Raw genomic sequence first — 13591 nt, forward strand, 5'->3', positions numbered from 1 at the left:
TAGATCCTTTGCACATGGTGTTCCTTTTACCTGAAGCTTTTTCCTCTCTTTATTACATTTCATACTTCTACTTTACTTTTCACTTTTTCAGGGAAACCTTTCTTGACTTTCATTTACCCCTTTTATAAGCTCTTGTTGCACCATTGATTTAGCACTTCCAGTCATTGCTGTGTGTGTGTGTGTGTGTGTGTGAGAGAGAGAGAGAGAGAGAGAGAGAGAGAGAGAGAGAGAGAGATTTCTTATGCCCTCTGCCTGTCAGTAAATTTTTCTTAGTGATCATATCCTCAGTGTCTGTTGAATGAAAACTTGAGGCATTGTTTTTATATCCTTAGTAACTTAAATTAGCTCTGCTTAACTGAGATTCAGGAATGTATTTCAGGAATCCTGTAACTTCCCGAAATTATGTGTAAATTGGTGTTTATGTGTCTGTCTCTGGAGGGGAAAGAGTCCATTGGTTTCATAAGATTCAGAAACATTTATATAAATCTCTGGTGTATACCTTTGGGATGGTGATAACTCATATCTGTGTTAAATTATTATAGCATTTTCTTTTAAGAAGTATGTGGCTATCTAATTATAGGATATTTAATTTCCCAAAAGGTCTTTTGTGTAAGTAAAAGCTTACCTGCAGAGACACCCTCATATATTGTATGTTCAGTGATGTCTACCCTTAATAATTCTATCTTGTAAAAAGCTTTCCAAGGATAAAAGCAAGACATTATGGAACACTTCCTGATTCTATATTCTCAAAATAACGTTTCTTCTTCACTTTGAAGTAAAATAAAGTTCTACGTTTACTTTTTTTCAAGTCAAGTGGTTTTATTTTTTTTACATTTAAAGAATTCAAATGGTACAAAAGAGTTTACATTGAAAAGTAAACCTCCCTCAAGCTCAAGACCTCCAGTTCTCCAAGCCCAGCATCCTTCTAAAGATATCCCGTGTTTATACAAGTAGATGCTTGTGTACCTGTATATTCCTCCCTTTTGTAAGCAAATGGAAGCATACTATGGACATGAAACTGGACGTTGCTTTTTCCAACTTGAATTTTTTTTGCCAACTTTCCACAACCTTAAATATAAACTCGATGCAAGATGACTCAGATGTTGAAACTATCAGACAGGAAATGTAAGTAACCATGGTTAATATGTGAAAGGCTCTAAAGGAATAGATAGATAACATGAGTGAACAGATGGGGAATTTCAACAGAGATGAGAACTATAAGGAGTCAATTGGAAATCCTAGAAAAGAAAAGTCATGGTAACAGATCAAAATCATTTTGATGGGTTGGTAGGTAGACTTGATATGGCTGAAAGAAGAGTCAGTGAACTTGAAGATAGGGCAACAGAAGTTACCTAAACTGAAATACAAAGAAAAAAAGGAGTGAAATAAACAAAAAACCAGAAGAGAGATTCAAGAGCGCTGGGACAGGATCAAACAGTCTAAACTCAATGACATTCCCATCAAAATCCCAACATAACTTTTTTCTTTTTCCAGTTTTTTTTTCATTGAGGTATTACTGATATACACTCTTATGAAGGTTTCACATGAAAAAACAATGTGGTTACTACATTTACCCATATTATGAAGTCCCAACACATACCTCAATGCAGTCACTGTCCATCAGTGGAGCAAGATGCTACAGGTCCACTATGTGCCTTCTCTGTGCTACACTGTTTTCCCCGTGATCCCCCACACCATGTGTACTAAACATAATACCCCTCAATCCCCTTCACCCTCCCACACCCCTCCCCTTTGTAAACGCCAGTCCCTTCTTGGAGTCTGTGAGTCTGCTGCTGGTTTGTTCCTTCAGTTTTCTTTGTTATTATACTCCGCAAATGAAGGAAATCATTTGGCTCTTGTCTTTCTCTGCCTGGCTTATTTCACTGAGCATAATATCCCCCAGCTCCATCCATGTTGTTGCATGTGGTAGGATTTCTTACTTTCTTCTGGCTGAATAGTATTCCATTGTGTCTATGTACCACATCTTTATTCTTTCATCTACTGAGGGACACTTAGGTTGCTTCCCTATCTTAGCTATTGTAAATAGTGCTGTGATAAAACATAGGGGTGCATATGTCTTTTTGAATCTGAGAACTTGTATTATTTTAGTAAATTCCTAGGAGTCAGATTCCTGGGTCAAATGGTATTTCTATTTTTAGTTTTTTGAGGAACCTCCATATTGCTCTCCACAATGGTTGTACTAGCTTACATTGCCACCAGCAGTGTAGGAGAGTTCCCCTTCTCCACATCCTTGCCAGCATTTGTTTTCAGTCTTTTCGATGCTGGCTATCCTAACTGGTGTGAGGTGATATCTCATTGTGGTTTTAATTTGCTTTCCCCTGATGATTAGTGATGTGGAGCATCATCTATTCGTGTGTCTGTGGGCCACCTGAATTTCTTCTTTGGAGAACTGTCTCCACATCCTCTGCCCATTTTTTAATTGGGTTATTTGCTTTTTGGGTGTTGAGGCGTGTGGAGTTCTTTATATATTTTTGATGTTAACTCCTTGTTGGATATGTTGCTTACAAATATATACTCCCATACTGGAGGATGCCTTTTTGTTCTGTTGATGGTGTCCTTTGCCATACAGGAGATTTTTAGTTTGATGTAGTCCCATGTGTTCATTTTTGCTTTTGTTTCCCTTGCGGGAGGAGATGCATTCAGGAAGAAGTTGCTCATGTTCATATGCAGGAGATTTTTGCCTATGTTGTCTTCTAAGAGTTTTATACTTTCATGACTTACATTCAGGTCTTTGATGCATATTGAGTTTACTTTTGTGTATGGGGTTAAACAATAATCCAGTTTCATTCTCTTGCATGTAGCTGTCCAGATTTGCCATCACCTGTTCTTGAAGAGGCTGTCATTTCCTTATTGCATGTCCATAGCTCCTTTATCATATATTAATTGACCATGTATGGTTGGGTTTATATCTGGGCTCTCTAATCTGTTCCATTGTTCTATTCTGTTCTTGTGCCAGTACCAAATTGTCTTGATTACTGTGGCTTTGTAGTAGAGCTTGAAGTTGGGGAGCATAATTCCCCCTACTTTACTCTTCCTTCTCAGGATTGCTTTGACTATTCGGATTCTTTTGTGGTTCCATATGAATTTTAAAACTATTTGCTCCAGTTCATGAAGAATTTTATTGGTATTTTCATAGGAATTGCATTGAATCTGTAAATTGCTTTAGGCAGGATGGCCATTTTAACAATATTAATTATTCCTATCCATGAACATGGGCTGTGTTTCCATTTATTGGTATCTTCTTTAATTTCTCTCATAAGTGTTTTGTAGTTTCAGAGTATAGGTCTTTCAGTTCCTTGGTTAGGTTTATTCCTAGATATTTTATTCTATTTGATGCAGTTGTGAATGGCATTGTTTTCCTGATTTCTCTTTATGCTCGTTCATCATTAGTGTATAAGAATGCAACAGATTTCTGTGTTTTAATATTGTATCTTGCAACTACTGAGTTCATATATCAGATCTAGTAGTTTTGGAGTGGATTCTTTAGGGTTTTTATGTACAGTATCATGTCGTCTGCAAAAGGTGACAGTTTAACTTCTTCCTTACCAATCTGGATGCCCTTTTTTTCTTTTTTTTCTTTGTGTTGCCTAATTACTGTGGCGAGGACCTCCAGAACTATGTGGAATGAAAGTGGAGAGAGTGGACATCCATGTCTTGTTCCCGATCTTGGAGGAAAAGCTTTCAACTTCTCACTGTTAATTATGATGTTGGCTGTGGGTTTGTCATATATGGCCTTTATTATGTTGAGGTACTTGCCATCTATATCCATTTTGTTGAGAGTTTTTATCGTGAATGGATGTTGAATTTTATAAAGTGTATTTTCGGCATTTATGGAGATGATCATGTGGTTTTTGTCCTTTTTGTTGATGTGGTGGATGATTTTGATAGATTTTCTAATATTGTACCATCCTTGCATCCCTGGGATGAATCCCACTTAATCATGGTGTATGATCCTGTTGATGTATTTTTTAATTTGGTTAGCTAATGTTTTGTTGAGTATTTTTGCCTCTACGTTCATCAGGGATATTGGTCTGTAGTTTTCTTTTTTTGGTGTCTTTGCCTGGTTTTGGTATTAGAATGATGCTGGCTTGATAGAATGAGTTTGGAAGGATTCCCTCCTCTTGTATATTTTGGAAAACTAGAGAATGGTTATTATGTCTTCTCTTTATGTGTGATTAATTGACCTGCAGAAGGACACCTTGGTTTCTTCCACATTTTGGCAGTTATGATTGAAGCTGCTATAAACATATGTGGGCAGGTTTTTATATGGACATAAGTTCTCAACACCTGAGGGTAAATATGGAGCACAGTTGCTGGATCATATTGTAAGACTCTGTTTAATTTTGTAAGAAACTGCTAAACTTTTTCCAAAGTGATTTTTGTATTTATGTTTTCATATGCATTCTGGAATCACCTTCTACAATTCCTTGCAAAATCTTGTTGTTATTAAAATTGCAATTGCACTAATTTTATAGGTTATTTGAGAGGGAATGGATAACTTTGCTATAATCTTCTCTTCTCAAAAATGAGTTCTTGCTCCAGTTAGGTCACTTTTTATTATCTTCTAGTTAGGTCTGATAGTTGTACTATTTCTTGCACATTTCTTACCAGTTATATTCCAAGTACATAATGTACTGATACCTTTCTTTTCCTACAATGTTTGATAATTTGTTAGTGATAGTACATAGGAGCTATTGATATTTTGTCACAAAAGTCTGACTTGTAGTCTTAGTTTTTCTTTGTTTCTGGATTTGAGTTGTAGTAAGGACTGTTTTCCACACTTTTTTTCAGTCCTGCTGGATATTCACCCATTTTTTCCTAATACTTCTGTGGTTTTGCTTTTTATTTTTTAGACGTTTCATCAGGTTGGAATTTATTCTGGGCTTTGGTGTGAGGAACCAATCCAGTTTTGCCTTCTTTTCTATGACTGTGTAGTGTGCCATCACCATTCTTTCCTTTCCTTGCCAATTTGAGCTACTGTCTTAATGTTGGCTACATTTCCATATTTCTGGCTCTTCTGTCTCACTGGCCCGTCTGGCGAGGCAGGCATAGTACCATGCTGTTTTATCAGAGGGGCTTTACAATGTGTATCTGGTAGGGCTGGTGTGTACATGTGTGAGTGATTTATTCATTTTAGTGCTAGTGGGTCCTTTCTTTTTGCAGACACATATCTATCTTCAGCTGTGGAAGATGTTTAATATTTATTTTTCATGAGTTTTCTTGTGTAGTTTCTATTATCTTTCTATTCCTTGGTGCCCTGTTTGGAAGTGTTTCTGGCCTCTGGTTCATTGTTTAGGTGCATCTATTCTGCAACTCAGCCCTTTTATTGAGTCCTTTTACTATCAACAGTTCAATTTTTATTTAGATTGGTGTGTTTTCATAACCTTCTTCTTAATTTGCTATCCTCCTATTTTTCGAAGTATGTAAAATATTCTTAGGATAAAAAATCCTGGCCGAATTGTTCTACTAACTCTATTCCCTTTGAGTTAAGTTTCCTATTTGCTAAGTTTGTCTCTCCCCCATGCTCGGGCTGTTGGGTGGCCCATCACTGTACATTTACCTTTAGTTGTACATCCCGTAGTGTCTGTCTGCTGTCTGCACAGGGCGTTTGTCGGAATGCGTGGGCACCACCACTGCTGCTTGTATCAGAAAGGGTATCGTGGGGGCTGAGCTGATGGGCAGGGGGGAGCCTGGTTTTCTTTCCACTAGTGTCCTTTTCGGATACCACCTTGTCTTTATTACCCAACCATCACATGCACTGCTCCTCCCTGGAGGCAGACTCCTTCTTGCTGACTCTTGGCTCACTGGGGATAGAGGTGGGGAGGTGCAGGGTTACATCTGTGTTCTTGTTTCAGCAACCCTGTTAGTCAGTCACCAGTGACCCAAGCCTTGTCTGGCTTGGTTTTCTACCATGAGCATGAAGCATCTTCCGTTTTGCCACTATTTTCTTTTTTGGGGCACCTGCATTGTTTTATATCTGGGCCAATGGCATCCCTCTTCATTCTCTCAGTTCTCTTTCTCTCCTTTTCTCTCTCTCTCCCAGCCTAACTCCCTCTCTCAATCTCTCCCTTTTTTGTCTTTCAGGGATTTCTCACATTTTGTGGTCAATTATATATATATATATATATATATATATATATATATATATATATATATAGTTTCCTTTCTTGTTTTGAACACAAGTATATATTGGTTTTTAAAAGATTTTGCAAGTGTTTTTGTGGATTTGTGGCAGGAGGAGAAGGCTGTAGCCTTGATTTATTTTATCATCTTGAAACTGAAACTTCATTATTTTTTCTCTTTTCTTTCCTTTTTTGAATTTTGAAAGAAATTTTTGTTTATTAAAAAAAAGTTGAGAAAATTATAGCCACATCCAGAGCCATATTTGTATTAAAGAATAGATTATTACAATGTATGGTATATACTTGGTTAGTTGCCGTTTAAATAATAATACGTATAGCAATGAGCTAATTTTTAAAAAGAGAATATATAGTAAAGTGCAGAGGATGGAATTCTTTCAAAATCCTTAAATTATTTACAGTCTGCATCTAACTTTAAAAATGTGTTCATTGTATAGAAGAGAATAGAGAAGTGTTTAGCAAACACTGATGTACCCTGTTATCTACTACTATCGCCTGTCAAATGTCCATATATTGCCACATTTCCTTTAGATTAAAAAATAATAGGTAGAATTGTACAGATGAAGTTGAAGTCTTTTACATGGACTTCCTTTATCCTGTGCTCTTCACTACCACTCCTAAGGAAACCGCTGATGGGGTTATTTTGGTTATCTTCATCATGTTTTTCTGCAATCATTACATATGAAAGTATAAACAGACAATGTATTATATTTTCCATGTTTTAAAAACTGTATATTAATGACATCATATTGTGCATATCTGTATGTAATTTACTTTTCAACTCAACTTTGTTTTATTGATTAATTAAGGTATCATTGTTATACAATCTTATGCTCAGATTTCACATGAGCAACATTGTGGTGTTATTTTTCAGGAAGATTGATCATTTCAGTCTCACTGTGCCCTCTTTCTGGTGTTTCAGGGATTTTGGATTGAAGAGGGTTCTGCCTTTTCATAGTCCTGGAGCGATGGGAGTCATCGTATGCAAGTGGTGTTGGTTCGGCTTGGAGTACAAAGTCTCTCCTGTTTCTTGGTCCGGTCACAGTGCCTGTCTCTGCTGTCTGTCCTGGTAAGCTGCATGCTGGCGGTAGCCTCTGCATTGATCCCCTAAGCTGCCATGGGCAGGGAGGCCCTTGGGTTGGCCTAAGATGATGGCAGAGGTATCAGGTGAACAGCACGGGAATCTGACACGAGTTCATAGCCCTTTTACGCCTCCCGGTCCCCATGCCTGTCTCTGCTGTCTGTGCCATTTAGCCACATGCAGGGAGTGGCCTCTAGGTTGATCCCCTAAGTGGCCTTTGGCTGGTGGCCCTTGGGATGGGCTAGGGAGATGGCAGAGGTTACTGGCAAGCAATGTGGTTGTTTGCAGGAAAGGCAAAGCCCTTTGGTGCTTCCCACTCACCATGCCTTTCTCCACTGTCTGGGCCAGTTAGTCATGCGCAGGGAGAAGCCTTTGTGTTAAACTGTGTAGTTGCTGTAGGCGGGGCTGCTCTCATGCTTGTCTGCAGCAGTGGCATGGACAGCGGGTTTGTGTGCAGTTACTGGCAGGGAGGAAAGAGTGGCAGGCTGCTTATTGCAGTGAGGGACCTGCGGCTGCGTTCCCAATCTGGGGTATGAAGCCTCTGAAGCTCCTGAAAGTTCCCAACTTGCTGGGCTGAGTGTGCCAGGCTGATTTTGTCCACCTGTTCCTTCTGCTAAACCCTTGCCCCTTTAGCAGCCTTCTGACTGTTGAGAAGTCTTTCAAAGCGCCTGCTTTTCTTTTGTCCCAGGGCAGCCTGTTGTGGGAACCTGTTCACTGTCTTAGTCTCAGACTTTGCTTTTCAGGCCCTCTAATCTCCAGAGCACCCTGCAGTGTGGGTGTGTGCTCCCAGGGTAGATTTCTAGGGCTGGGTATTTAGCAGCCCTTTGCTTCCACTTCCTCCCTGCTCTGATTCTCTTCTCACTGCTGAGCTGGGGTCGGGGGAGTGCTCGGGTCCCGCTGGGTGGCAGCTTTTTACTTTACCCTTTTCTGTGAGATGTTCGCTTCTCCCAGATGTAGATTGGCTGGTGTACTGTTACTTCTGGTCACTGTTTTAGGAATAGTTGTATTTGCTGTATTTTCAGAATTCGTGTGATTTTGGGAGAAGGTTTCTGCCAAACTTCTCATGCCACCATCTTTTTTCCCCTCCTCAACCTTGTTTTTTTAATTGAAATGTAGTTGATATACAATATTATATTGGTTTCAGATGTACAACACAGTGATTCAATAATTATGTACATTACTAAATGCTCACCATGATAAGTGCAGTTACCATCGTCAAAACACACAAAGAAATTACAATATTATGGGCTGTAATCTCTATGCTGTCCTTCCATCCCCATGACTATTTTCTGATTGGAAGTGTGTACCTCTTTATCCCCTTCATGTATTTCACCCCCTCCTCTCCCCCCTCCTCTATGGCAAACAGCAGTGTGTTCTCTGTGTTTATTAGTCTATTTCTGTTTTGTTTGTTCATTCATATGTTTTGTTTTTTAGATTCTACGTACAAGTGAAATCATATGTGGTATTTGTCTGACTTATTTCACTCAGCATAATACCTCTCAGTCCATCCATGCATCCATGTTGTCACGAATAGCAAGAGCTCATTCTTTATTATGACTGAATAATATTCCTTTGAACACATGTGCCACTTCTTCTTTATTCACCTACTGATGGACACTTATATTGCTTCCATATCTTGTATTTATTGTAGCAGTATTTACAATAGTCAAGATATAGAATCAACTTTGTTTTTGAGATTTATCCATGTTAATACATGTAGCTCTAATTTGTTCACTTAACATTCCATGCTGTGAATATACCACAATTTATTCTTTTGCTGATGGTCATTTAGGTTGTTTCGAGTTTGTCTTTATTATAAACAGTGGTGCTATGAGCATTCTTTAAATCTATCTTTGTGCATATGCATTAGAGTCTCTCTAGGGTATATACTTATAATTGTAGTGCTCGATTACAGGATATACAATCTTTAACTTAATTAGTTTTTGCCAAATTGCTCTCCAAAGTGGTAGTACCAATTTGCACTTCCACTTAGAAGTGTATGAGTCCCTGTTTCCACAGCACTCATCAACAGTGGGTATTACTGGACTTAATTACTCCCGCACTTAGGAGGGTGAAATTATATTGCTGTGTAAACTTAAATAGCATTTCCTGATTATTAATGGAATTGAGTAACCTTTCAATTTGTTACTGGCCATCAGGTTTCACTTCTATGATTTGCATGTTCATTTCTTTGCCCAGTTTTTATTGGATTGTGTTTTCTTGTTAAGAATTTCTTTAGTAATAGTCTGGATATGAATACTTTGTTATATGGCTATAAACATCTTGCCGCAGATTATGGCTTGTCTTTTCACTTTGCTTATGGTAACTTTTGGTATGTTAAAAAATATACTTTCAAATAGGTACTATACTCACATGGTTAACAATACTCAAGTATAAAGGAAATGATTTCCTCTCTTGTCCCCCATCTGTCAACCCTCCAGCACTTTTATTCATTTCTTGTGCATCCTTCCAGAATTTCTTTGTGTGCCTACTATAAGCAAGCAAGTACAAATAAATATCCCTCTGCGGTCAGATATATTTGTCTTTCCTTAATGGTTTGTATTTTTAGTTACTTGTTTAAGTTTTCTTACTGTGAATTTTCAAGATGTTTTATGTTTTCCTCTTAAGGTTTTATACTTTTACTCTAACTTTATCATATTTTAATATGGAAAGTTAATTGTCCTAGAACCATTGACTGAGTTGCATGTATTTTCTCCCTGATTTGTTTTGAGGACTTCCTCTTGTGGTATGTATCTGGCTCCCATTTGTATGTAGGTCTGTTTTGACTTTGTTGCTACTCTGTTTCATTGGTGTATTTATTCATCCCTGTAGAAATGCAACTGTTTTAATTACTATAGCTTTGTAAGAAATCTTAAGATCAATCCTACCATTTCCAACTCCCCAGATTGTCTTGGCTATTCTTGGTCTCATTAGCATTTGATTAGATTTGATTGTAATGGCATAAATTTATAGATTAATTTGGGGAAGAAGTTTTATCTTTTGGATATTGAGCCTTCCTAGTCATGAACGTAACGTATCTAATTATTTATATAAGTATTTTAAGTGTCTTTTGTAAGCACAATATTTTCTCTTTAAAACGCTTGCATACCTTTTTGTTAGATTTATTCTTTAATACCTTGTGTTTGTTGTGCTATTATAAATTATGCATTGTTTAAAGATTACATTTTCTAATTGTTACTATTATATAAGATCACAAGTGACGTTTCTTCTCTGTTGGTTGTCAAAATCTCCACTCTCTTTTATTCTTTTTTTAATTTGAAGTATTATTGATATAGAATGTTATACTGGTTTCAAGTATACAACACAGTGGTTTAACAGTTACCCATATTAAATCCTTACCTCAAGTAGTACGGTTACTATCTGTCAACATAGGAAGGTGTTAAAGAATCATTCTTAATAGTGTGTCTTTAGAAACTCTTGGATTTTCTACATATTTACATACACAATAAATAATGACATTTTTGTTTTTCCTTTAAAATCTTATGCTGTCTGCCACCCACCCACCCACCTATCCATCCATACCCACCAGTCAATCACATCCCCGTTCTTGCTAGGGCCTCCAGCACCACACTGAAAGGGGAGGTAGCTGAACATTCTTCGTTTGTTGCTGACTGTAAAAGAAACAAGTTTAACATTTCCCCTGAAGTCTGATGTAGGTTTTAATTACTTCTATTAATTAAGATAATACAAGCTGCTACAACAGGCATCAAAATCTCAATGTCTATCTCCAAAAATAAGTTTCTTGCTTGCTTAAGTGTCGAATCCTGTATTTCTGATGAGTGGTCGGTTCTTTAAACGATCACAGAAGGGACCCATGTTTTTTTTCCATCTTGTAGCTTCCTAGCATACGAAAGAATGTGGAGGGTCACATATAGGATTTTATGAGTCAGGGCAGAAGCGGTGTGTACCGCATATGCCTTCTTTCCAGTAGGCAGGACTCAGTCATCTGACCACATGTAACTGTGAAGAAGGCTGGATTCTCTAGTTCCCCCTTGTGCCCAGAAGGAAGAAGAAAGGTTTGTGAACAGCCAAGCAATTTTTGCCACAGTCTGCCTTTATCATTGCCAAATGTTTATTTCATCTTCCTCACCCACATATAGGGACACACACTAGGTCACATCTAGTCACTATCTGCAGATCAAATTCCAAATGTGCATTCCAGGTGATGCGTAGGCTCTCCTTCAGTTCCTGACGGAGGTCCATGGCATCTCTGATCTATGAAATCAGGAGACAAACCCAGACCACCCCACCCCCCAGCAAATGGCCAGTGGTGAGGCAAGTGTAGGACAAAGCCCAGGAGGTGCTTTTCAGAACAGGGAAGAAGAGGAGACACAGCAGCCTGTGGTCAGCAGCAGTGAGTGAATGCAGCCGGGCAGGCACTGGGTGGCCTCTCTACCTGCTTTGTGTCACATGCCAGTAATGGCACCCAAGGGGCATTACTAGAGATAATTCTCAAAACTGATTTATGTCCTAGGGGGTTTCCTTCTATTCTAATTTGTTAAGAGATTAAAAAAATATCATGAATTGGGTATAAAATTTTATTAATTGCCTTTTCTGTGTCTACTGAGGTGATCACAGATTTTTCTTTTTTAATGTGTTAATGTGATGATTTACATGAATAGATTAGATTAGAATTTATTTATGCTTGTGTTAGTGGGATATGCTCTTGAGGTCATGAGATATCGCCTTCTAAAGTCTGATTTGCTAACATTTTATTTAGAATTTTTTTCTCTATTTTCATAAGTGAGATTGGCACATAATTTTCATTACTTTAACTGTTCTTGTCTGTTATTTAAGAGTTTACTGGTATCATAAAATCGATTGAAGAGCTTTCCCTTCTTTTCTATTTTCTGAAGCATTTTATCTACGACAGAACTGCCTCTTAAACTGTCTGGGCCTGGTGTTTTGGTATTATTTTTGTGAGTAGAGTAACTGTTGATTTGCTTTCTTTTATAGGCTTATTCAGGTTTTCCATTTCTTCTTGAGTTTGTTTTGGCAAACCGTTTCTCTAGGAAACGGTCCATTTCATTTAACTTTTCATATGGATTGCATACAGTTGCTCAGATTAATGTGTTTTGCTTAAAAAACTCTTAAGTCTGTGATAGCTATTCTTTTCCATTCCTAATGTTGTTTATACTCTTTCCTGATCATTCTTGCTGTGAGTTTGCTATTTTTTTAGTTTTTGCAAAGAATAAGCTTTTAGTTTTATTAATCCTTTTTATTGATATTCAGTCTTATTTTAGTTTCATGTATACAACACAGTGGTTCAACAGTTACCCATATTATTAAATCCTTATTCCCACTAGCACAGATACTGTCAATTTATGTTGATAAGAAGGTGTTACAGAATCATTGGCTTTATTCTCTGTGACCAGACTACATTATGATTGAAAATTTTTGTGCCCCTTTGATGCCAGGGTTCTTGTTTGCAGAGTTGAAAAATGAACTTCACAAACACTCAAGGTAGGAGAGCAAGTGAGAGGCTTTTATTTAGAGATAAAGTGAGAGGACAGAGCTACTGGCTCACACCAGGAGGGGGACAAGGGAGCCCCGGGTTGGTGCATTGTCTAGGGGTTTTATGGGTGCTTGAGAGACAAAGGGCTAGGGATGTACACCTGCTAAGGGTCCCAAATGTTTATCTTTGAAGAGACACTAAGTTTCTTATTAGTCTTCTGGATTATTTACAAGAAATTTACTGCTCTGATTTCCTCCAAGGATAGCAGCTTCCTGGTCTGGAAGCATGTCACTCAAGACTGCCTGCTTTGCTCCCAAGGTGGGCTGAGTTATTGTCTGTTTGTTAAACAGTATGTTAAGAACCTTACTTTTTAACTAATAAGGTTTTAAAATGCAATCTTACCTTCAAGATGGAATCCTTCCTGTTTTTACTACATTGTTCTGGGCTTGCTTGCTAAATTGCCCAGGTTGCAAATCACTTGATGAGGGCTGGAGGAGGAAAAGCAGCAACTGGGTAAAGTAAAAAGTACACTGTTCCCCCCAGCAGGCCAAAGCAATTCCCACAATGGATTATCTCACTTTGTTTTTTTCCAGAGGCCTTCCCCCTACTCTGTCTAAGCGTCTAAGCTCATGGTCCCTGTCTCACCTCTATCACTTTCACTGTCCCAACCCACTTACCTCCACCTTTCCCCCATGTAACTACCAGTCCCTTCTCAGTGTCTGTGAGTCTACTGCTGTTTGGTTCATTCTGTTTTGCTTTGTATTTATATTCCACAAATAAGCAAAATCATATTTTATTTGTCTTTCTCTACCTGGCTTATTTCATTGGCATAATACTCTCTAGATCTGTCCATGTTGTTGCAAATGGCAGGAT

The 13591-nt window shown here is 38.0% G+C and overlaps 1 pseudogene; it reads left to right on the plus strand.

Moving 5' to 3' along the window:
- The first annotated feature begins 7100 nt into the window (after positions 1–7100).
- LOC118921445 (keratinocyte-associated transmembrane protein 2-like) overlaps positions 7101–13591 on the plus strand; it is a 33817-nt pseudogene continuing 27326 nt past the window's right edge.

This window comes from Manis pentadactyla, chromosome 13 (genome assembly GCF_030020395.1).
Source record: "Manis pentadactyla isolate mManPen7 chromosome 13, mManPen7.hap1, whole genome shotgun sequence".
NCBI classification, from domain to species: domain Eukaryota; kingdom Metazoa; phylum Chordata; class Mammalia; order Pholidota; family Manidae; genus Manis; species Manis pentadactyla.